General features: G+C 38.3%; 1 protein-coding gene across 3 annotated transcripts in view; it reads left to right on the top strand.

Annotated features, from left to right (window-relative positions):
* Positions 1-26,612, top strand: part of LOC120516124 (retinoic acid receptor beta-like) — an 878,498-nt gene that overhangs the window by 540,592 nt on the left and 311,294 nt on the right. The window lies entirely within an intron of this gene.

Here is a 26,612-nt window from a genome sequence, read left to right as displayed (position 1 = left end):
CCTCTAAAAGCCTCTGGGGAGGACTGTCACATTACAAATGGGCCTGCCTCTGTAATTTTTTCACAGAATTTTGAAAGCAAGCAGATGAGAGCATTTCCCAAAGTTTATCTGTTTCAGCAGATGATCACAAAACGTCTGCAGTTAAAAAGGGCGAAACTCTGTGGAACTGGAGTTTGGCAGATAGGAGGCCCCTTTTACATCAATTGAGCAGAGTACCAGTATGTCTAAGTACACCACATGGAGCTTATTCAGATATAGTAATCTGTAACCAACACCCCTGAGTTAATCTTGCGTCTTATGGTCTGTTTAGCTGTTTATTTGTATTTTTTACCAAGAAATGGTGAGATCCTGCAAGTTCTTAGTTAAATGAGTTGAATACCAAGAGAGTGGAGCTTTTCTGTAATGCCGGCAACTAGTCTGATAGTCTAATTCTGCTTATTCTGTCGCTTCTTCTCACATAATGAACAAATCCTAGACAGAGCATCAGTCCACCACAAGGTCCACTCATACACACACCAACACCCACAAGGGATCAATATGGAATTGCCATTTAAGTCATCCTTGCCATATCCTTCCCTGTTGATGATGAGGACATCAGACAGCCACCAAATTTAATTCCATTGAAATGCATCTCCACAGAGATCTTTCCTGAAAAGCAAAAAGGAGTATTAGACGTTTAGCATGATGTGTAGAGTCCAAGTCAAAGGAGGTTATACTTAAGATTTATAACACACTAGTGAGGCTTCATCTGGAGTACTATGTATGGTTTTAGTCTTCAGTCTACAAAAACACATAGCAGAAGTAGAGAAGAGCACATAGGCTGATTCCAGGGGCCTCATTTATAAAACTTTGTTTGGATTCTAGCGTAAAAAATATAAAACCAGGAAAATGCAACATCGGATTTTTAAAACCTGGCATACAATACACGCATTTCTAAACAATTTACTCTTTATAAATCATAATCACCTTGTAAATGCAGTATGCATACATGAACACCCTGTGGTGGGTTGGCACCCTGCCCGGGAGTTGTTCCTGCCTTGTGCCCTTTGTTGGCTGGGATTGGCTCCAGCAGACCCCCGTGACCCTGTGTTCAGATTCAGCGGGTTGGAAAATGGATGGATGGATGGATGGATACATGAACACCACCCTGAAACTTCTATATATGGAGCATGCTAGTCAGCCTCATACATACAGTATGTTGCAGAACTTCATTGGCCGACAGTGCAGACTCCATTCTGACACATTGAGATCCTACCACCTGCACTCAGGAGAATCTGGCTGTGCTCCGCACCTGAGTGTGTATGATTATGTGTGGCATTATACAGTAAGCACCTCTCCTCTGCGTTCTGGGGTTCTGAGAAAAGGGTCCGGCATCTTAGCAGATAGCCATTATCACCTGGCACATGTAATGACATGATTGCTGTTACAATTAATAATACAGGCCATATGAAACACTGAGGGTTTAGCCAGTTACCTTACTGACAAGCTGTTCACTATGTACAGTACCATCATGTCTGTCAAAGCTACTTTGCCTCAAAATAAATAAATCACAGGTTGACCCAGGCTACTGAGACACAATGTTTACCAATCACATTTTGGCATCACAGATGACTTGTGCATTAATGGAATATAACAATTTATTGTTAACAAAAGCAGCTTCATTCTCTCTAGATGCCCTTATTGCAATATCCATCCATCCATTATCCATTATCCTGCTATATCCTAACTAAAGGGTCACGGGGGTCTGCTGGAGCCAATCCCAGCCAACACAGGGTGCAAGGCAGGAAACAAACCCCAGGCAGGGTGCCAGCCCACCGCAGGGCAAACACACACACACACACACACCCAAGCACACACTAGGGACAATTTAGAATTGGCAATGCACCCAACCTGCATGTCTTTGGACTGTGGGAGGAAACCGTTGATTTATTTTGTTTTATAATTGTGTCTTTCATTTTTCTATTCTTTAATATGTAAAGCACTTTGAGCTACTGTTTGTATGAAAATGTGCTATATAAATAAATGTTGTTGTTGTTGGAGTACCCAGAGGAAACCCACACAGACATGGGGAGAACATGCAATCTCCACGCAGGGAGGACCCGGGGAGCAAACCCGGGTCTCATAACTGCATGGCAGCAGCCATCCCTTATTGCAATATGAGTGCAGTAAAATGCTTTTATTACGTTAGGAGAGCTGGACACTGCTGCAAACATGTCATTTATGCTGTTATGTTTTAAATATGTGCACTCACACTATTTGAAAACTGAATGTAAAGCCTCACCTCACTGGTCAGTTAATGGCTCCCAGCACAATGAACATGATGAAGTGAAGCTTGGTTGAGATACATCTGACCAGTTGGCCAGTCCCCTGAGAAGTGACAACGGGTAGCCGATATAAACTGATTCAGTGTAAATACTTAGCATTGGTCCTCCTAAAAGGGAACTAAAATACAGTCTGTACATCATATTTATCATTTTTGAGGTAATTGTAATAAAGCCTGAAGCCGCAGGATGGAAGCAGATGAATTATGAGGAAAGATTAAAGGAGTTGGGCCTTTTCAGTTTAAGGAAAAAGAGAATAAAAAGTAACATGATTAAAGTGTTTAAAATTAAGAAAGGAAATAGTACAGTGGATTGAGCCTGTTACTTTAAAATGAGTTGAAAAAGAACATGGGGGCAAAGTGGGAAACTTGTTAAGGGTAAATTTTGCACAAACATTAGGAGGATTTTCTTTTGAAAAAGTTACCAAGTAGTGTGGAAGACAGTAGGACTTTAAGGTCAATGAAAACGACTTGATGTTATTTTGGAGGAAATGAGTGGATAGGATTGGCGAGTTTCATTGGGTTAATTGGCCTGTTCTCGTCAAATTATTTGTAGCGTGCTAATGTTTAATTTGGATGTAACACTATGACTTCCAAACCTGTAATTTATATCTTTAACCCCTTCTCAGTACTCTCTCTCCTGCCCTTTGTCTGTGCTTATTGGGATAAGCTCCTGCCCCTTAAAACTTTAAGCTTGGACTATCTATCTATCTATCTATCTATCTATCTATCTATCTATCTATCTATCTATCTATCTATCTATCTATCCATCTATCTATCTATCTATCTAAATGGATTTAAGAAACTGACAAATGGATGAATGTGTGATTTTTATCTTTGACTTAAGCAAATTATCTTAATATGGGTGGGGATATAAATCTGAAAAGTAATTTTGAAGTCCCATTTATAAAACCAGTATACTGTACATCATCAAACTCCCCCATGTGACCAGTTGTGAGGTAATTTGTCTTATCTGATGACAGGCGACATGCACATTCATGTTTCTTGGCAATTAACATAACGACCTGCCTGGAAGGCATCGTGGGTCTTACTTGCAAGGTGATTATAAACTACAATTTGTGTGTCACCCAATTGTGTAATGATTTCCATTAGCATTTTGACATATCATTTACTTTACACTGCCATCATTAGCAGCTTTAAGGACCTTTAAAACTGAAGCAAGTTAAAAGACAGCGCTGTCTATATGGATGGATATTTACTTAACATACACATGTCATTATGCATTATGCTGTCTTATCTTTAATGCTAAATGTCTATCTTTTTCTTTTGGGATTCACTACACTACGTTAATGGTCCTAATTTTATATTTTTTGAAAGTGTTTTATATTTAATCGTTTAAGGAAAAATTTTACAAGTATATCATAAATTATGTTTTCATCATGTCACAACCCTTAATAAAATGAAACTAAACCTTCTTTAAAACAGACTGCTAAAACATTATGAGATTAACAAAGAATCTTACTGCATAATTCAGTTAATAATTAATTTATTTGGATAATCAAAGTGGCTATCTTAATCAATACATTAATGAATCTATTAAATAATTAATGCCTGCAGTCGCCTCTAAGGATGGTCATCATGAAATCTTTCATCAGGGGGCTCAGTGACTGCCATCCATTACAACAAAACATTGGATTTGTTTATGTCCTTCTTGGTTTTATACTTTGTTGTACAAAAGGCAATGCTGATTAAGATTTTTAACACAAATAAAACAAGAAAGAGTATTGACAGATAATAAATGTGATTTTTTGAATTTCATTTGCATAGTAATAGAAGATATCTTAAAAATACATCAGTGTTCAAAATTTGCAATTCATTTCAAAGACATGGAAGTCAGATTTGAGTAAGACTGTTACAGTAATAAATTTATGTGATTTGTTTGCTGTATTTTAATAGGTGGGTAATATTGCTAAGTTAAAAGAAAGAAAGAAAGAAAAATAAATGTATGGTTTTGTCACACCACATTTACATTTAATTTCTTGGCAGACAAAAGCATATGATGCGATTGCCAATTTTCCAGTGTCTGTGTGGTTGCTTCTCTGGAAAGTCCTTCGACATCCCACAAACAGAAATTTAGAACATAAAAAATCATAATTACAGAATTGGCATAATTATCAAACTTGCCAGAAGAAGATCCCACACTTGATCACAAGTGCTGTGTTTTCTTTGCTCCTGTGGATTCATGCAGAGCCACTGAAAGGTGTTACATTTTGACATATTTTAAATCTGGTGAACTTAATGATAGTTTTGAGAGTTTATAAAATTGACAACCTAATTTCTTTAATTTCATTAATTTGTTACTTTTTTCTTGGGTCACATTATTTTCTCTTTCTACTGAGTGCCCCAGTTGCTGGTTTCAGAGAGACTTAATGACTTGTTCAAATAGGTCTGCAAATGATCCAAGCTCTTTTGGGCTCCAGAGATTAGTGCCTGACACACAAACACTGTGAGACTTGCCCGGACACCACCAGTTGGAGACCACATATTCATAAAACACACACGTTTATTTAACATTAATAAACAGGATTAAAGACCCGAACACTACACAATGCACACAGCTAATCAAACACCACAATAACCCTTCTCTTCCTCAGTCCTTGGCTGCCTATCTCCTCCTGGGAGCTTCGTCCTGCTACCACTCCTGACTCAAGCTCTCCGACTGTAGGAAGGCAGCCCCTTTAATTCCCACCCGGATGTGCTCCAGGTGGCTAATGGCGTCCTTCCGGCAGCACTTCCTGGTGTGGCGAAAGTGCTGCCCTTTAGACCGGAAGTACTCCGGGCGTCCCTGGCAGGTTCCTCCGCCATCTTGCCGAGTGTGATGGAAGTAACTGTTTCTGGGTCTCATGAGGCTTAAGTCGCCCCTTGGCTGTGGCCACAGGTCCCAACGGGTTAAAAGCTTTTCCCTTTTCTCCTGTGCTCCTCTCCTTATCCGGGGCGGTTGTCCCCTCGTGACCCGGAAGCTATTAACGCCTCCTTCCAGTCTTTCTAGGCATCCCGGCCGGGTAAGAACCCCAGACATCCGTGACAACACACATATAGTTCTTAAATAGCTCAATCAGGATATGTGTGGGTGTGTGTGTGTCAAGTGATGTAATGTCACCCCATCTGCGATTATTTTCTGTTTTGTGTCCAATGCTACTACCGTAGGATAAGCTTTAAACCCTGTAACCTTGATATGGATAATACACAAGTTTGAAAACTAATGAAAGGACAAGTCTTTTACTAGTTCTGGAAGTTTAAAAATGATAACTGTGTCAGTAAAGTTATGAAGCTGGAGTCATTGAGTCTGATAAAAATAATAAGTTGCACCTCACTTACTACCCATAATTAATGAAGTGGAGGAGGTCAGCCAGGCAATGATGATTCTTCAAACTTTGTGTTGGGAGCTATTATGTGTTTTAACAGGGTAAATTAAAATCCAATGCTATTAAAGAACATAACACTTCATCTGAAACCTGGATATCAGATATTCAGTAATAAAGACATCATACACAAGACCTTTCTGAAAGTTAGACTCTTGGTGGAGTGCTGTCTAATTATTTTTAGGATGCAATATAGAGCTGCTACAATGAGTTACTGTGCTTGGATATTTAGATAATGGTAACACCAAAAGGTCAAAAGTTGAAATTTCAGTTTTCCTGTAGGGCTGGGAAGCAAGCTCAGTAATGAACTTCAGGAACTCTTCAATTCCCAGATGGCCCTCATTATGGAAACTGCAGGTCGGAATGGAGGCGTTTTTTAAGAATACTACAGAAACCTCATTCATGTTGTTTTTTTCTCACATACAGGACTTCAAATGTACAGTACTTTATAACAATAAGAAAAATTTCTATTTGTCTGTTTTTCCTAGACCTGCTTGATTTCAGGCCATGCTTTCTGGGGAAGCCATAGCCTCAACCAACAGCAATCAATGCTAAACTGAGTGTAATCCAGTGCAGAACACATGCAAACACAAATCAGACGGGCGTACAATAGAATGAAAGTGGATTCCCCACCTCCACTGTCTCTGTAAATCAAACACAGTTTCAAAAAAAAGATGTCGGCTGAAAATCATGCAGAGGGAAGTGTGACGGTGCAGGTCCGGCTCCATGCTCCCTCTTCCAGTTTTGGGAGCCTCTTGAACCTAACACTGTCGACAGTCATGACCAGGATGAGCTGGACAAATGAGGACAACAACAAGAAGCAAGGGGAAGGTGCAAAAGCGTACAGTGCCTTTATTAAAAACAACAGACAGTGTCCAAATAAATAGTGCAGTGTTTCAAAACAGTCCATAAATAAATAATCCATAAAACCATGTAAAAAAGTGAAGGTTAAAATAATCCAGTAAATCCTATTAAAACAAGGTTAAAATCTACTGGCAGGAATGATTATAAAAAAAAGAAAATGCTGTCTCTTTTTATCTTGCAGCTCCTCTGCTTATCTCACATGAGTCTTGCAGCGGAGAAGTCGCCCTATCAGCAGACGCAGCTGATCTACTGCACGTCCAGTTGTCTTCCGTCCCCTGACTACGTACTACTACGTAAAGACTAGGACTCAGGTCCCCAATGACCAGGGCGCACACGATGGGGATTTCCAACCCCGAGCCTCCTTAATCCCCCTGCTGTCTTGCATAGCAAGCTGTCCAAACTCCAGGTCACTCCCGCTCCTCAAAACAGCTCAGCGGGAGCGACCCATTCCAACTACACCTGAGTGTCGGCCATACACTCCTTACAGGGGCTCTCTTCCCATCTGTCTGCCTGCCTGCTCCCCAATGAGCCTGCTCCCTTTCACTCGTTCACTCCCACACTGGCTCTTTTGCCTCCTGCCTTCTTCCTTCACTAACCTCCATTCTGTCTTTTTTCTTCTTCCTTCCTTCTCACACTCGCATGGGGATGTGGCATAGTGATTAGCAGCTCCCAGCATCAATTACAGGCATGGACGATTCCACACCTGTGCACTTAAGTGCGGGACTGTCCAAATCGCGCCTGGGAACCGTTCCTGTCACGCTACTATTCCCCCACCCCAAAGCTGCAAGTGTGGTAGTGATTATTTATTTAAAAAGGTGCCAACCAGCCGTGGACCTCACTTTACCACAAGAAGTTATAAATGCATCAAATTAGCAGATGTTGCTCTCTGAACGAATATATTTGGTCTTAATAATAAAGTGGAAATTTAAAAATACTTTATAATAATGATGATTTAGTAGATACGTTTATAGAAGGCAACTTTCAAAAATCGATTTGCATACAAGTTTGCATTTAAGTATCCTCTTATAAAGGGAACAATGCACTGGCTGTAGTCGATTGTGGCAGCATCAGATACAAGATATGAATCAGCTCTGGACATGGAGCATAAACACACACACCCACTCCTAACACATATATCTATGAAATATAGCAGGAAAATTGGGGCACCTGAAGAAAAACTCTGTAAGAATACGTAAACTCCAAAAAGATAGCAACCAGGTGCAGTATGTAACCCAGTACATTGGATCTTTGTGCTAACCATACACCCTGTCAGTAACATGCCACCCTGGCAACAAGACTGAAATTTAGGATAAAGCTTATATTGCAATTAGGAGTTGATGATTTGCTGTCAACATAACCAAACCACATTTAGTTGATTGTGGATAATGTTAAGATCAAGTGCACAAAAATAGCAAAAGGATATGAATCCTCAAAAAAAAAAAATCATACACACACACACAAAACTAGGCAGAGCCTTCCCTAGCCTGCACAAAAATAGGCCTCACATCAGGCAGCCTGGCTCCATACTCTACTGGTAGGCTTCAGTCTGTCCAGTCAGTTTACTCTTAATGTCCCAAAATATCTCACAATGCCTCTCAAAGGAAAGGAACCATAAAACGATTAGCTTGAGAGATAAGTCAAATTTGTATCTTTATAAATGAGAATATTTACCGACAGTAAAGAAAAAGATCAAAACGGTACAAGATGGAAAAGTGAAGGCAGAAAGATTTTGAGGCAAATCACGAAAAAATGAAAAAATCTCAATGGTATTCCAAATGGAAAGTCAAGAAAAGTAAATCAATACTCACAAGAAGAGCAGTTTTTGAACATCAATCAATCAATGAATCACTAAGGGACTCACTTCCTAATACATGGTTGAACATCTATTATATATTTTATTTATTTACTAGCTGATTACCCAGTGGCTTCGCTCACTAAGTGCAAGGGAAAAAAATAAAATGTAGCTTTTATAAAATAAGTTATTAAGTAGTAAAACATTTTGGTAAAAGATTTTGAAGAACATAAGAAGCGTATAAATTATTAAACAGTAAAACATTTTCATAAGAGAATTTGAATGATATATAAGAAGTGTATAAATTATTAAACAGTAAAACATTAACATTTACGAAGTAAAGATACATTGAGTACTACTGCAGTGGTTTCGGGTAAACTACCTGCTTGACAACCTTGCACTACGTGCCTGTGATTTAAGAGAAAAATGATTCTGAGATACGGGAAGAAGGTCCAAACAATTCCCAAGTCCAATACTTTACATGAAGAGGTCGGTACATCTTCTTAGATATAAACCCTCTATCTTCTTAAAAGAATTCATCACAAAAGCAACCTTGAATGTTCTGGGGTTTTAGTGACCTGAACTCACCTTAAGGAACAGTAAGTAGCCGTGCAGTGCAATTTACCAAGAGTGTCACACTTCGATGGCGCCAATTACACTAATTCGCAAAGATTTCCACTGTCCAAGGAGCTGACATGGCACTTGAAGTGTCACAAACAGTGTGAAAAGAGAGGACACTGCCCGATACTGCAAAGCTGTTGACCCGGCAGGGCAGCCCGACATTCCGCGCCTCCCAGTGTCCACTTCGTTGTCACGACCCCTCGCCGCTGAAGGCGGTCTCGTCTTCACATTGTTTATAGCTCGGCGCATTTAAAAAGTAGAAAGACACAAAGCTGTTTTCTTCATCTCTTCTACTTTCAAGTACTGCCAATTAAAAAAAAAAAGTTACAATGTGGCAGTTTCCGCGATAGTCACTTGAACGAATAAATAAAACTTCTCTGTCAGAACGCGCATGGCAGTAGACGGCTCAGCGCTGGAGTCCAGAGAGGAGGCCTGGGAGAGGGCAACGCGGAGTGCATTTCTATGGGATAGATCAGCATGTTTGTGTTTACTTCTTTTCAATATCAGTAAAATAACTCTAACACAAATAATAACAATTCGTAAACACATACGAAATTTCCGTTTCAAGCGCAAAAAGAATTTTATATATATAAATTTATTTATTTATAAAGCACTTTAAAAACAACATCAAGGCTGACCAAAGTGCTGCCCAATAAAAACCCAACATATCAGACACACAGTAACCAAAGGAAAAAGTAACAGAAACACATACAGTAAGAGCTGAAGAGATTCATAATAAAAAGTAAACAGACAGTCAACATATCATACTGGGTTAAAGGCCAGGGAGTAAAAGTGCATTTTTTTAAATAACGCATGGAGAATCTATTTCAAACCATTTTAAAGAATTTTGACAAAGTTTACTTTTGCTCTGTTACTTGTTTATATCACATGGAAGATGAGTCACTTGACCAAGATCATCATATTCCTTACGTCACAAGTAGTGGTAGCATAAATATGGCAACATTTTCACATTTTGGTATTTCTCAGTTGCATAAACAAACAAAAACTTTAGCATAGTTAGGTCCTAAGCAAGTAAGCCAAGTGCTAGGTATTGTTTCATTTTTTCGAACTCCCTTTGTGTCCATAACTTTTGATTCTCCAGTTTACCCTTGTGACTTGCTAGCTTGCTCGGTCAGCCTGATTGTTCTGGCTTTCTCTCCCTCACTGTTTTTAGCCACACATCATTCTTGTCTCACGATAATACCTGTAGACCAATTGTTCCCAAACTCGATCCTGGAGACCCACTGTGGCTGCAGGTTTTTATTCGTACCAACTTCCATTTTTTATTGGATTCTTAGCCTAATTAAGTGAGTCATTATTTCCCAGTTTCTGTGTTTGGGAGTCAATGTAGAAATTACAAGCTAAGTTTGGTAGATTTTTATTAAAATGTAATAAGCAGTTATATTGGGAATATATAGGTTTTTTTTTAAAGTCGTTAACAGTATTTTCAACCTAATTTTCATTCTGCTTTTCCAAGTGTTCTGGTTATTTAATTTACTAATTAGTGGGTCTGACACTGAAGTAATTGCTGCTTTCATCATCCTGGGTGTCTGCTGTGCTGGTTGTTAATTGTCACTATTAAGGTTAAATAAAGGGAGCAAACTACACAGCAATAGGGAAAAATAATAGGAAAACAACAATAGAGAGTTAAGCATTTATAGCTTTACAAAAAATTTAATTTTTTCTAAATCTATGCTAATAAAAGGCAAAGCCCTCACTGACTGACTCACTCACTCACTCACTCATCACTAATTCTCCAACTTCCCGTGTAAGTAGAAAGCTGAAATTTGGCAGGCTTATTCCTTACAGCTTACTTACAAAAGTTAAGCAGGTTTCATTTCAAGATTCTACATGTAACGGTCATAACGGTCGATAACGGTCGACAATGTCCGCCATGTTGAACTCTCTTATTTATGGCCCCATCTTCACAAAATTTGGTAGGTAGCTTCTCTTTGCTAACCAAAACCCATGTACATACTTATTTCAATGGTATGACACCACTGTTGGCCACCATATTGAACTTTCCAATGTCACTAATTCTCCAACTTCCCATGTAGGTAGCAGGCTGTCCCCATCCTCACGAAATTTGGTAGGCGGCTTCCCTGCGCTAACCGAAACCGATGTATGTACTTATTTTGGTGGTATGACGCCACTGTCGGCCGCCATATTGAACTTCCCAACGTCACTAATTCTCCAACTTCCCGTGTAAGTAGAAGGCTGAAATTTAGCAGACTCATTCCTTACAGCTTACTTACAAAAGTTAAGCAGGTTTCATTTCGAAATTCTATGTGTAACGGTCATAACGGTCAACAACATCCGCCATGTTGAACTTTCTTATTTATGGCCCCATCTTCACGAAATTTGGTAGGCGGCTTCCCTGCGCTAACCAAAACCGATGTACGTACTTATTTCGGTGGTATGATGCCACTGTTGGCCGCCATATTGAACTTTCCAATGTCACTAATTCTCTAACTTCCCGTGTAGGTAGAAGGCTGAAATTTGGCAGGCTCATTCCTTATAGCTTACTTACAAAAGTTAAGCAGGTTTCATTTAGAAATTCTACGCGTTAACAGTCATAACGGTCGACAAGTCCGCCACGTTGAACTTTTTTATTTATGGCCCCATCTTCAATCCTCACAAAATTTGGTAGGCAGCTTTTCTGCGCTAACTGAAACCAATGTACATATTTATTTCGGTGGTATGATGCCACTGTCGGCCGCCATATTGAGCTTTTCAACGGTCTTTGTTACTTATGGGCCCATCTTCAAGAAATTTGGTACGCGGGTTCCCATCGTTAACTGAATCCTACTTACGTACTTTGTAGATATATACGTCCATAGCCTGCAGCTCGGTCACCGTGTGAGGCGGCGTTGGGTCCCCCATCCCAACGCCTCCCACGTTGTTGGCTGCCTGCCTATATAAGGCCGTCTGTCGCTCTGGTCTCTACATTCCCTTCCTTGCTTCGCCACGGGATTCACGTCTTCCTGCTGATAACTACAGTCGTTTTATTTAATCGATGGCTTCTCCGCTGTTTTATTGTTCATTTATTATAATTATAGTTATTGTATAGGTATTTTAGACCTACTTTACATTGCTCAGGTACCCATTTCCTTTATCATTCCATCCCCCATTAATATGTCTATCGAGGTGATCACCATCGATCAAAGAAATGTCATTTACCGAGTGGTTTCCATGTCCGGAGATGGCACCTACCTTTTCCATTCTCTTTGTTACATGTTGCACGGCCATATCAGGCTCACTCTTGATATCCGGAGGAGCATTGTTTCTTATGTATTGAATGACTGGGACAGGTTCAAGGTGTGGACTGATGACAGTACAGGAGATAATTATACTACACAGGAGCACTATAAGAGTGAAATGCTTAAGCCCTTCCCCTATGGTTCTGCATGTGAGTTGATGGCTTCCGCTGAATTGTTTGGTTGTCACTTTCAAGTGTACCGAAATGGCCAAATATTTTACACCTTTCGACAACTGCCAATGCCTCTTAAACATCTTAGATTCACAGGTGATAATTTCAGTAGTGGACACTTTGATGTTTATGGATGTTTAAACTCTCAAAATCTGGATGTGAAGTTATCGATGAAACCGGTTGTATGCTTACAACGATTGACAGTTGCCGAATGTCACTTCAACACAAGTCCTGCAAATACTGTCGTAGTTGAAGCAAACCATGAAACTCAAACCAGTTATGACAGCAGCAATCCAAGTTGTGAGATTGCTTTTCACATGGCCAACTGTACGTTGCATGCTCAAGAGTAAGCTCAGCGCACAGCTTGGTCATATTACAACCGGAGGGCCGAACTCACAATGTGGTATACAAAGAGATCCTTAAATAATTATTGGCATATTTTCCCTCAGTTTAAAAAGGTTTTTTTTTCTTCTTAATAAAACTTTTAAGGCAGTACTTCGCCACTGCGAAGCACGGGTATTTTGCTAGTGTCTTATAAATGTAAAAAACATACTGTTGTCTTTATCTGAATGCAGAATAAGAGAAGAGTGAAAAAGACCAGCTAATTAAATGGGATCAGTTGTTATTGATTATTATCACAGAATTGTGAATCTGGTTGGAACAAAAACCTGCAGCCACAGTGGGTCCCCAGGATCGAGTTTGGTAATCACTACTGTAGACAAATGTCTTTTCAAAACCAGCCTGAATTTATAAACTGTGGACAGTGTTTTAGCAGTGATGTAAGGGTGGTCTTGTCTCTTAGGGTGCTACCCACAAACCACAAGAAATATCAAAGAAGAATACAAGGTACATGGATACCGAATAAAAAAACAATATTAACAAAAATTACATAAACACATGAACCTAAAAATGAACAAAGACACAAAAAAAAGAAAATATATATAAGTGTGGGAGAAAATGTGACTAAAACATAACAGGTAAGAACAAACTGCAAATATCAAAAAGGAAGAGCAAAAAAGCAGAAATCATGAGGAGTGCTGATGTGTTTTGTGAGGAGGTGACTCAATATCAGTAGGAGTTCAATGAACAGCTTGTGAGGTATACAGAAAGACTGAGAAGACACACCGATATAGGACGGGGTCACCAGCCACATCTAAAGAAATAAAATTAAGTTGATAAACTGAGTTGTAGGGCAAACCTGCCTCTTCTCATCTGTTTTTGAGAAACTGCATTGCTACCTCCCCAAATAAACCATCTCACCATATACAGATGGAAGTTACATTGTGTTAGTAGCATCAGGTTTTTCTGTTGGACATGAAAGGGAAACATAATTCTGATCAGACAGTAAATTAAGAATTCTGAGTTAATGTAATGTTAAATCTCATTATTTTATTGATAATAATTATTGTTTACTAGATATTCATAACAGTTTGAAGAGTTTGCAACTAGAGAAGACAAAAGAAGAGGTCTTCACCGATCATCTTAATGTAATTTACTTATATTTTGTAACCCCATACACATGGATGTGACTAGAATATGGAAAAAAAAAACCAAATTTGTTCAGCTTAAGACCTCTCTTATTGCATTGCACCATGGGCTCAGCGGCTAGAATCTCTCCAAGCACCACTGGAATCAAGGTTGGAACCAATCCTACATGGAACATCAGTCTATTTCATGACAATCTGAGCCATTTTAGCATTGTCATTTAATCTAATGTGGAGATCTCTGGGATGTGGGAGACAGCTCATTGATTTTAAAAGCCTGCTTACGGCGTTACATGTTTGTGAGAAGTCTGAACTTAGGCAAGCAGCAATGGGTAAAGTGGAGTAATCAGCAGACAGGGTGCCAGTCTGGCACTGAGTATACATTTGGCAAATTTAGAGTTATCATTTAACCTAACAAAATACATCCCTGAGATGTAATATATTTATTGATTAGTGTATTTTGCAAAACAAGTTTTTATATTACAGCATTGTGTGGGATTTGAAATTATACATGAGCAACACTGGGTGCGGTTTGACAAGCACCCATGGATGGTGTGGCAGTCCATCATAGGACATGCTCATTAACACCAGGCCAATTTGGAGCCCTCTTTCAACCTGCTGTATTGGGGATTCTTTAACCTTTTCAACTGACTTCCGGTCCATGGCCGAGCCCTAAAAGACTTGTCAAGTTGGACAGTGGTGCAGTGTACTCTGGGAAAGCTAAAAGGCAGGAAAAAACAGGATCCTGGGATATCTTGTTTACTGAGTCAGTTTGCAGCTTAGTGCAGCTTTTGATTCCCATGGGATAATGTTTGTATGTTTTGAGAAACTGTAAAAGTGTTAGCTGCTTTGCTAGACGACACTAAGCCAGGTGTATGCTTAATTTGGGTGAGAAGGAGGGAAAGAGTGGCTGCCTTTTGTTAGAACTTTTTTCCCTTAAAAAGAGTCTCAGTTCAGTTTTTAGTTTAGTTTTAATTCAGTTGGTGCTTTTGTTGTAGGAGTGGAGAGTTTGGTTCATCTGCTGCCTTTCTGAAAGGAGCCATGGACTTGCTATCTGGTTAGCTGCTGGACACTTTTAAAGGAGCTCTGTCTCCAGCAAGAATGGTTTCTTTTCACTTTTCAAGAAAGGAACTGGACCATCTGGGAAATGTCATCTGGGACTGCATGACCTACCCAGTCTGTACAGTATAATGATTTGTATTATTATATTTGCAGCTATTGGTTATTGTGTAAATAAATATAATTTTTAAGGAAAAGCTTAAACCAATGTTCTCTATTGGTGCTTACTAGGTTGAGGAAAAGGGGTGAAAATATAAGACAGTCCCATTCAGCAACCCGCCTGCCATTATGACTCCCTAGGGTTTAATATGAGGAATGTAATAAGGGCAATAAGACAGGTAAGGGGTTACAGATAACAGTTTATTAGCTGTTTTTGACATTTCTTCCTATCCCCCATTAAGAAAAGAACCTAACAGGACATGTTGGTACCTTTAATGTTAGGTACATATCACAAGATGACTAACATCATAGTAAAACACTGCTAGGATGTGACAAAAAAGTACTTTATTGATTAATCCGGAGGACAGCTAATTATTCATTTATTCATTTTCAGACTTGCACTAATTATTTAAACGTTAGGCGCCCTCTCTAGGGTTTGTTCCTTGCCTTGCACCCTGTCCTATTGTGTTAGGCTCCAGCGGACTCCTGAGACCCTGTTCAGGATTAAGCGACTTGGAAAATGAATGACTGGCTAAATAATTACGTTATCTGGGTGTGGCTGTCCATCCTAACAGCACTATCTAGAATGGGTGCAAGAATGAGCAGCCATCACAGGGAGTTTTGGTGGCACCAGACATTTTGTATTCACAATTTATCCGGAAGTGGACATATCCAAGATGTGGCATTAATTTATTCATTCATTCTTTCATCCAGAGCCCACTTACAGGAGTACAGGAATGTGCAGTGCCTGAGCCTATGGCAGTACTGTCAGCTAGGCAAAAAAACCAGCCGTAAGTGGGGTGCCCATCCATTGCAGGGCAAACTTGACATGTAAACCTCAGGGATGAATAAAATTAGCTAACAAATGTTTTAAAATGTTCCCAAATCTAGGGTCTCATCTAGAAATATTTTTAAATTGTAAAAATGTATGTCAGGGCTTCTTATTTTCAAAATATATAAACCATGCATTCTAACCCGATAAGGTTTCCTTTTATTGTTGAAGCTTCAGTATCTCCAGTACTTTAACAGATTGTCTTCTCACAGTTTCAGCCTGCAGGCTTTATTTCCTCTCCACTTTTTTCTTCGGCTCTTTCTTGAAGTGGAGGTTCTGACAGCTTTCGACAGCACCTGCTATTTTTTTCTCCTTTGAGTTCTTTTTAAAATCACCTGAAAGTGAAAGCATTCTGCTCCATCATTGCCAGCAGACACCACCCCAGTGTTGCAGGTGGCATGGTATACTGTTCATGGGGCTAATACAGCAGAACCACTTTTTAGCCACGGCTAATAACTTGAATGTTAGCTGATTTCTGGCTGTGTGGCATTAGGTTAGGAAAGAATGCCTGCCTGTTCAAATATCCTGGTGCAGGGTTAATAATTTCATGTCATCGTACAGCCACTGATGGCTTTGTGTTATTTTGTAAATATTAGTTCTCAAATACAAGTGATCTGCAGACTCGGGAGGCTGCCACTCCAGTTTCTGTACATACTGTTCTTAGACGTGAATGCAGCACATAGTACTTGACATCGATATTACAAACAGCGGTGAATAAAAACATTGTTACCAAGACAACAGAAAGACAAGGAAATGATCAGAGAGATGCATAAGAATGAAAAATACAGAATGGACTCATGTCCACAAGTTAATTGCATCAGGCAGTCATTTATTCTGTATTAAGCATAAGATGAAGTGATTTGTGGAAAAATAAAATTACAAAAAATACTGCACAGAAAATAAAGCTTCACAAATGTTTAATCAAACAGTAAATCTTTATTGTGACAGCAAGCCCAGAGGAGCTTAAATGACAAACTGGATATCAATGTAGTTAAATAAACACAGTTTAGAGACTAGAAGAATAACATGGATGCAGTAAGCATGCTCTATCCTATTATTAAAAATGTACAATAAAAATGCAGACTGCATGCCACTGCAATATCCACTCTTGCATCTGAAGTGGATGAATCGAAGTTAGGGTCATGAGGTGCCGGAGCCCACCCCAGCAGCATATTCACACTACTTACTATTTACAGCTGCCAGCCATCCTTCAATTTTTGGGGCTCTCAAATTAATCCAACCATCCTGAGAGAATTCATGCGGAAATTGAAAATAAGATGTGCAAACTCCACGTATACCACCAGAAACACTGACAGTCATAGCATTTTTTAACTGTATAGTATGATAAATAATAATTAATAGTGATAATTAATTACATTTATATAGTGCTTTTCTAACCTACACAAAGCACTTTATATTAGCAGTGGGGAACCACTACAACCACCACCAATATGTAGCATCCACATTCTTGTGGCAGTGTGCTCTCCTCACATTAGCTATTAGGTGAAGGAGTGAGAGAGATAGTTAGACAATAAGGCAGAGGGAATGATCAGGGGGCCAAAATGGCCAGACCATAGTAGGCAGTTTGGCCAAGACTTTGGGAAAACCCTACATTATTTGAAAGATGCCCAGAGATCTTTTATCGAGTCAGAACCTTGGTTTTATGTTTCATCTAAGGGACAACAACAGTTGTATTACATTGGGATCCACACACACGCAGGGTACGCGCTCCCTGCTGGCCTCATAAATCCCCAAGCTTTGCCAAGAGGGTCTCCTATTCCAGTACTGGCTGGGTCCAAACATGTGAGGTTTCTGGTGATTACCTGTTCTCAAGTGTAGGTGGTAAGGCTGTTGGTATAACTGAAGAAATGTCCATGCCATGGACAAAGTTTGACATTTGGGTGTATAGGTGACAGATGAACAATAAGAAATGGCTTGTTTTTAGAGTCTCACAGACACAACCTTTAGCGATCACTATGATCGTGTCTCCTGGCTTCTAAAGCCCATCAGCTTCTTGCAATAATCACTGGCTCCCTGTGACCCTAAGCTGGGTGAATTAAATTTTCTCCTCAGGACATGCAGGTCTAAATATATACTTTGAAGTTTGTTCAACTCTTTTTACTTGATTGCATACTATTTATGTGCTTAACCAATTCCACACTTGTGGCCACCAGAAGGCTGGACTATGTTTCTCTGACAATCGCAGGCAATGTCTTTGCAAAAAAGGCAGTGTTTTTATTTTTTTTTTAATAATGTCGGTATTTTTACTTCAAGAAAATAGGCATTGCATTACATTACTTGTAACTTTAAAAAGCGCAATGACTACTGTACATGACGTGCATTGCTTTTAATGTGTTACTCCCAACAGTGCTGGCAACTGTGGGCACAAAGCAGGAGCCCACCCTACTAACAGTCACCTAATGAAGCCTTGCTTATACTGCGCCACTTCTACTGTTGTCAGGGAGCCTAATAACATATCAGAAGTGCAACAGAAAACATGTAAATGGACATAGAACACAAAAACAATTCAGTAGATATAATACCCCAGAGAGGAATCAAACAAGGCTGTAGGTGGTATAAGGTGGCAGCACTACTTTCTCCTAAGTGTAAGTTTACAAAATCAATTTGCCAAAAATACTTTATCTTGAGGAAAAGCTCATTATCACCTCCTAATTATAAGCAAGCTTCCAAGTGTATTGTCAAAGAGATGTAGCTAATGTTACAGTGAGCCAGCCCTGAGGGACTCCCAAGTGAGGGATCCTTTACCACTTTTCTGCCACTTTGAGTTCATTATTTAACAGAAGTGTCATAGTTTACTTTTCCTGATAATCACCTACTCTATTGACTAGGCCATTTTAAATGAGCTCATTGACACAGTGACAGTTTAGAAAAGTTAGCAGAAAGAGCATAACTCGTTTGCCTACTTTATATAAGAGTTTCCAAAAGTGGTCACATTTAGTTGGATCACTCTTTATTTCATACAATAATAATAATCATTTTATTTATATAGAGCCTTTCCCATGCTCAAGGTGCTTATGTATCAACATTATTCAACTCGATTGCATCCATGAACTATAAATGCAATAAAAGAAAATGAAAGAAGTATAAAAGGTGCAAGGTTAATACAAACTTTAATGAAAAGGGTTATTAACAGGGAGGAGCAGTAGCAACATGCATGTGCCAGCGTCCCCTCACCTGCTGTTTTTGTAGCACTCACAGAAAGAAGCATATCATCTGTATATATATTTGCAGTTAATTTGTTTGACTTCATCGTTTCTTGATGCTAGGCTTGTCCGTGTACTAATTTTTTCTGTTGATAACCCTTCATGATGAAATTCTTCAATAAGATTTGGACATAATACGTCTTCTTTAATTGGGAACTTAAAGTGAGGAAAACGTTAAAATTTATAAGAGCTGAGAGTGCAGGAAGTGTGTCTGGCAAAAGCATTCACACGAATGAGAGGTGAGAGGGCCATGTGCGTGGAGGACTTGAAAAAATCTCACGGTCAAAGTCTCATCTTTGGGGACTTGAAAAAATCTCTTCAAAAAAGTCTTGTCTTGTCATATGATTTTTTTTTTACATAATAGAGATATATATATATATATATTTATACACAGTATATTCTGTACAGTATATTTATTTATCCAAATGATCTATTGGTAGAACCTTCATCGAAGTGAAAAGGAAATGTGGGTACTTTTGGCATTTCATTCAGTCATGCTAATTATTTCTCACCTTTATTTTTATTAATAACATAATATTCTCAAATCTGCTTCATTTAATTCAGGGTTGTGAAGGGCTGGGGCCTATCCTGGCAGCACTGGGTGCAAGGCAGTCCTAGACAGCAAGCTAGTCCATCAGCCCTGTGGGCCATGTTCACGCTTACACAGGGCCAATTTGGAATTACCATTTAACCTAACCAGCACATCTTTGGAAATAAAGGTTAAACTGTACCTGGAGGAAAACCTAAATAGACATGTGAAGAATGTGCAAACTCCACTTGGACAACGGACTTGAATGGTGGAGATTGAGGTGGAATTGTTTGCTTTTTTTTTTGTTAATATAAATATTTTTGTATTTTTTGCAAAAGAAAAGTCACAAAAGGAATGCTAAAAATTCTGGTTTATACTTATGAGATAAAAAAAAACTGTTCATTCTGACACATATGGTTGTAAAAGTAAACAGACTTTGTTTAAACCAATGACATGTACAAGCCATAGTAGTCTTTATTACATTCTTTAAATTTGCCTCTCTCTTTAAAATTTAGCAAGCATCAGATGTGATGCTGGGATCTCCAAAATCCAGAAGATTTTACGGTAGCACTCAAGTTATACTCTAACACTCCAAGCACAGGACATACTAATGAGTCTTCCACTATCTCTTACTTGGTCAACTGCCAGACCTCTGAAAGTCCAGATACTAAGCTCTGCCCCTCCCCCAGTCCGCGGGTGGTCAGTGTCTGTGCCTGTGCAGATGGGTGCAGCATCCTGATTCAAAACGGACATTTCATCTTAAACAGGAGTATCTTTTAGTCCTCAGACATTACATTCTGAGGCTGATTAGATTTCATGGACATTTAATTTCCATAGCAGATACCTACATAGACAACATTATATTACGTTCGTGTGTGTGTGTAAAAAGAAAAGACAAAGTGATATAATTGTTTAAGCTGACGGCACAATAATATTTTTAACCATATAGACAATGTCAGCTATGGCACAAAGGGAAGTTCATTGTTGCTTGTGCTTTGTTCATTTTCCAGCTCCAGATGGAAATAACAGCTCTGTTCCTGGTTAAATTCCTAATACCAAAAATAAGCAATCTAAGCATTTTCCCAAAAGACATTGTTGATTTTTCTATTAACTGTAAAAATTGCAAAGCAAATTTAATTAGTTGCAAAGAACAACACATTCCATTTTTGTATGTTGAAAAAAAACAAAACAAAGATTTATACCCAGAGTTTTCATGTTTTATTATTTTACTTTTAGTTGTTTGTTTTTATTGTTGTATAGACTACAACAATGATATTAAAATGATATATTTTGATTTCACATTCCTAATAGATTTATAGTCTTTTTCAATGTCTTTTTGTTTACTTAATATGATTCTGTATATGCCAAAACATACATAGCCTACATTCCTGAAATATGTTAAAATCCTGCCAGCTTTTAATTTGTATTGGAGCATCCACAGCACAGACAGATTTCTCAAGCAACAAACAGATATTCCTCTTATGGTCTCTCAAAAACACAGAAATGCACTGTAAGATAGATAGATAGATAGATAGATAGATAGATAGATAGATAGATAGATAGATAGATAGATAGATATGGAAAGCACTATATGATAGATAGATAGATAGACAGATATTTATTTTTAAAAATGACCTTTATTATGAACATTAACAATATACACAGTCATAAGACAAACAGCCCCAATATTCAAGATAAACAAAAAGTATATAGATAGATAGATAGATAGATAGATGTAAGGCACTATAGAATAGATAGATAGATAGATAGATAGATAGATAGATAGATAGATAGATAGATAGATATGAAAGGCACTATATGATAGATAGATAGATAGATAGGCAGGGTTTTTAAGCACTAGCATACATAATCATTTTTATCAAGATTCATATTAATCTACTCATTGTCAAACTAAATGAATCCATGGCAGACTGTAGCAGTACTGGACACAATGCAGAAACCAGCTTTTGAAGGGGCACCAGTAAGATTTTTAATAAAATGACATTTTTATTAATATACTAGGCTGACCCGCCTTTTAAGGCGACCGACTTTTAAGTTGACCATTTCTTAAGGCAATTCAATATGTAGATCAATTTGATATTTTATACAAACTCATTAATTTGGTTATATTGCATTTGAGCGGTATTGCTTTAATACTCGTAGTTTCTGTTATTTTTGTGATGAAATTTTAACTTTTTTTCTATATTGATGTCGCCATTTTGAACCCTCCTGATATTTACTACGCGGTGAGGCATTTGTACTCCATCAACATTAATTATTTCCAGAGACATAATTTCGACTATTTTTCCAGTGCATCGCGCACAAAAGCAAGGGAACGATGGGAGCACCAGAACTCTGCTCACATCATGTCACTTCGTACCGCAAGCTGCAAGTAGTAAGTCTGTGATAAGCGAAATACCGCTATGCTTTCAACTCACGGGACGGAAGGACAGTCCCGACCACTTTTATATAGTAAGAAAGAAGAAGAAGATATCGCACAGTCTGGAGTAGAAAATCATCTTTTACCTGGAAAAACGAAACTACAAATCTCATCGTGCATTGCAAAAAGGACGGGGCGTGTGTGAAACTCCGCACCTGCGTAGCACTCATGGGACGGAAGGACAATTCCGACCGCTTTTATATAGAATACTTTCATTTAAACTTTTGTTTAACTCTACTTTAAACAAAGGCATCACCAATTTGATTTTGCTGAAGACACACTGAAAAATGAATGTTAGTTTAATGGATTTTTAACTGCCCTAACTTCCACTTTACCAATATAGATAACGTTGGAGAACGCAGATTTGGCTTCCTGATCACTTTTGGGTCTATCTTATGAATTTGGACCTGCTGATCACAAAAAAATCACTATTCAATCGCATGTAATCGCCTATTTTTGTGATTTCCTCTCACATTATAAGCATACATAAATAGTACAACATTTACAACTGGAAAATCTGTGGTGATCTAAAAGCAGTGGCTCTGCTACTAGAAGTGCAGCTTGGATACACCAATTACTGTTGTTTCATTTGCAGGTAGGACAGCCATGTTAAAGAGACTCATTACATTAAAAAGAATTGGCCTCTCATTAAGTGTTTGGTTACAGAACACAAAGGTGTGACACACAAACCATTTATTAACCCAACAAAAGATATTTTTGCTTCCTCATCATATGAAACTTGGGAGTAAAAAAAAGTAAAAGTGGTGAACAAACAAAGTGAAGGATTTTGATATTGGTGACAAATATTTCCGCAAATAGCTGATGCAAAGATTAAGGCATTTATGTTGGCCCATAAATCAGACACAACATCTACAATAAATGGTTCAAAGATCTGCTAGGGGGGCTGGAGGAAGCTGCATGGAAGCATTCAAAAATGTACTGTAGCTGAAGATTTTCTTGGCAACTACAGAGCACCAAGCTAAGTCCATCTGGTTGGCAACATGTTTCACGTATACAAAACCATCGAGTTCAATGCAGCGTTAAAGATTAATTTTCTGCGTTCACATATGGACTGTTACCTGCTAGTTTTGGTGCAGTCAGTGATGGACATGGTGAAAGGCTTCTCCAGGTCACTGCAACAGTAGAAGAGCAGTATCAGGCCACGTGGAATTCATCAGTGCTGTCCAACTATTGTTGGACACTGAAACAGGAAGCCTCAGATTTTGAGTACAAACGAAAATCAGCAGGAAAACATTTTTAGCTCAACTGAACTAATGCAATGTGTTAGCCTTGTTTAGCAATTAAACTTGCTAAATTCAATTAAAAAGTTAATTTCACATTCCAAATCCCTGCATGATAATATCATTATTATGAAACTATGTTTGGACTCAGCTTGAAGATATCATAGTCATCAAACATTTTCTGGGAAGCAAAACATTTGAAAAAATGCGTTGTCCAGTAATCAGACCAGGAAAATGAAGTTATTTTCAGATTTACATTAGACTCCAACATTATGGTTTGAAATTGTAAAGCTCTATACTGTACATTAAATAACACCTCCATATCTCATCAATAAAAAGATATGAAGCGAGCCAGCACGTTTTTCAGATGTTTTATTACACCAAAACAAAAACTTGCATATAGTGCAAATTTGAAAGTAAACTTTGAAATGTTTCTTTTTTGTAGAGTCATTCTAAACAAATTGTATATGGGAGACAGACCTAATCAAGAGTGCTGCCTGCGTTACTCTGCTACTTTAATTACCTTTGCACTTAAATGATGATTTTTAAAAAAATAAGAAGCTCCTGATTATTAAGCATTAACATGCATATCATAATTCATTCCCAACTTTAGCTTAGTATTTTATGGGTGAAATCAGGTGATAGCTTGTTCATGCTTTACATATCATCAGAAACATGTTGCATAAAGATATTTATTTTACAGGCCATGTATATATGTATAGGCTTTGAAATACTTAAAAACTTTAGAAGCATTTCAATGAAAAGAAGCTCTTCAGTCCAAGAAGGCCCATCAATCTTTTTCATGTAAGGCTGGGATCTCAAATTCAGCTCCTGGAGGGTTGTAACTGCTGCTCTTTTTTTCTCAAATCAGTTTCTAAATTAGAAGCAACCACTGATGTTGAGGAAAAATGTTATTTAATTGCACGGCTTATTAGTGTTCATATTCCACCACATAAGATGTTTCTAATATTTTGTGTAAATGTTTCTTTGCTAACAATCTCAAAATGCTTTCAGGACTGAAGCAGATCTCAGTATTTTCTCTTTTTTTATGATAAATACATGATTAAACTGGGTGCCATTTTAGGCATGTTTTCCATACTACTTTAAAGAGTGGAAAAAATAACTTGCTAGAGACTCCATTTGCAGCTGTTTAAGAGTAACAAAAAGAAAAAAATACTGTAAACCTTAACAGGCAAAGAAATTAAAATTACGGAAAAAACAAGTTATTTCCCATTAACACGATTGACTGCTTATCGAGAAGTCAAGTAGACATAAACCTGCTATCATGGTAGCTTTTCAGAAACTCAGTGTGAAACCCCTGACCAAAAGTGTCAAGTATCATAATGTCAAGCTGTAATATGAACGTCTTCAAGTTTTACTTTTTAACTAAATTATTTAGCAAGTTGCTGCATTTTTAGTGTTCTCCATGTTACCTAATACTTCTTTTAATTTGCACAAAATTTACTTTCAGGTATCTTCCACCTCAGCTCCAGCTGATATCACCAATTTATAACATAAATAAATCTTCTCAAAACCATTTAGTCTCATTCAGGATCACAGGGGCCACATCTTATTCCTGTAGCATCAAATGCAGTGCAGAAATTGACCTTGGATGGGGTGCTAGTCCATCACAGGAACTACTTATTAACACAATTACACATACTTGGGTAAATTTAGAACCACCAACTACAGTATTTGTTGGATGAAATTCTCAATATCTGAAGAACATCCAACACTAGCATGTGAGAAATATGCAAACTATACACAGATGACTGTCTGATGTTGGATGCACGAAGCAGCAACACCAAACACTACACCTCCTTGCTAGCCCCAGCCTTATTTATTTACTACTAAATCTGACATACTTTATCTTATTTCCAGTAATTGCTCTTCATAATAACAGACAGATAATATTCAACTCATGTAATAATTTCTTATAGTTTAAACATGGTGTAACCAGAGAGAGAGCTCTCGCAGCAATACTCCTTACCCAGAGTAACATCATGTAGGCAAGCTGTATACCAAAATTATGCCTCTGGCTGTGGCAGATAGATGGTCATTTCTGGAGGGTGGGACAGAACCGCAGGTCTGCATGGGTGCCAACAGGGACCCTGAGCTGTTTCGACGTATGGTGGGCAGACAGATAATATTCAACTCATGTAATAATTTCTTATAGTTTAAACATGGTGTAACCAGAGAGAGAGCTCTCGCAGCAATACTCCTTACCCAGAGTAACATCATGTAGGCAAGCTATATACCAAAATTATGCCTCTGGCTGTGGCAGATAGATGGTCATTTCTGGAGGGTGGGACAAAACCGCAGGTCTGCCTGGGTGCCAACAGGGACCCTGAGCTGTTTCGACGTATGGTGGGTGTGGCAACGTGCTGTACCAGTGCATGGTCCCCAACCTGACCTGACCGATATTTTCTTAAGTTATGATACTTTATGAACCTTTTCATATAACTCTTTTTGTAAAAATTCATCTCCCGAGTTTTGCTTTCATTCTGCTGCAATGACATTTCTGTTTTTACTGTGGATACTGCATTTGTGTGTTTTTGCTGTCATGACAGGCTGCAGGATTGTTGGGTGCAAAAACCCCTGTGTAAAATAACTAGTGTGATATTTATAAGTTGGTGCTGAGTGTGTACTCATATCTGAGATTGTAGATTGTAAAATATAGGTGTATTTGTGTTTTTGGTGTGATTTGTGGTCTAAGAAATTATAGTATTCATTTACTGACTATGTGTTTGCTTAGCATTTTGGTTTTGGTGAGTGATTCTTTGATTTTCTAGTATTTAAGATGCAAGATTCATCTCCTGATCGATCTAATAAAAACACACGCAATGTCCTACAGCTGGCAGAGCAATCTATGTCTTTTTCTTTCTCTGTCTTAATAACATTTTCCATAATCTTGAACTTTCCCAATTTGGAGATAAGCATTTAAAAAAAAAAGACCAGGAAATAAGACGTGGCAAACAAAGCAAACACAAGACTGAAACTGGGAAATCAAAACTTGCTTTTGTTAATCACAAAACAATACTGAGAATCAATGTCAAATATTCATAGCCAAAACTTTGTTAACCAATAAACATTAAATAAATAACAAGGAAAGATTTTATAGAGAGTGTCACACTCATTCTCTCTCTCTCAATTTCTTGCAGACCATTCTTGGGACGTCCCGCCTGGGTAACCAATGACCAGTTCCGGCCCGTATGACATCACTTCCTCTACTTG

This window comes from Polypterus senegalus, chromosome 15 (genome assembly GCF_016835505.1).
Source record: "Polypterus senegalus isolate Bchr_013 chromosome 15, ASM1683550v1, whole genome shotgun sequence".
NCBI lineage: Eukaryota > Metazoa > Chordata > Cladistia > Polypteriformes > Polypteridae > Polypterus > Polypterus senegalus.
This window is presented reverse-complemented; position numbering and strand designations above follow the sequence as displayed.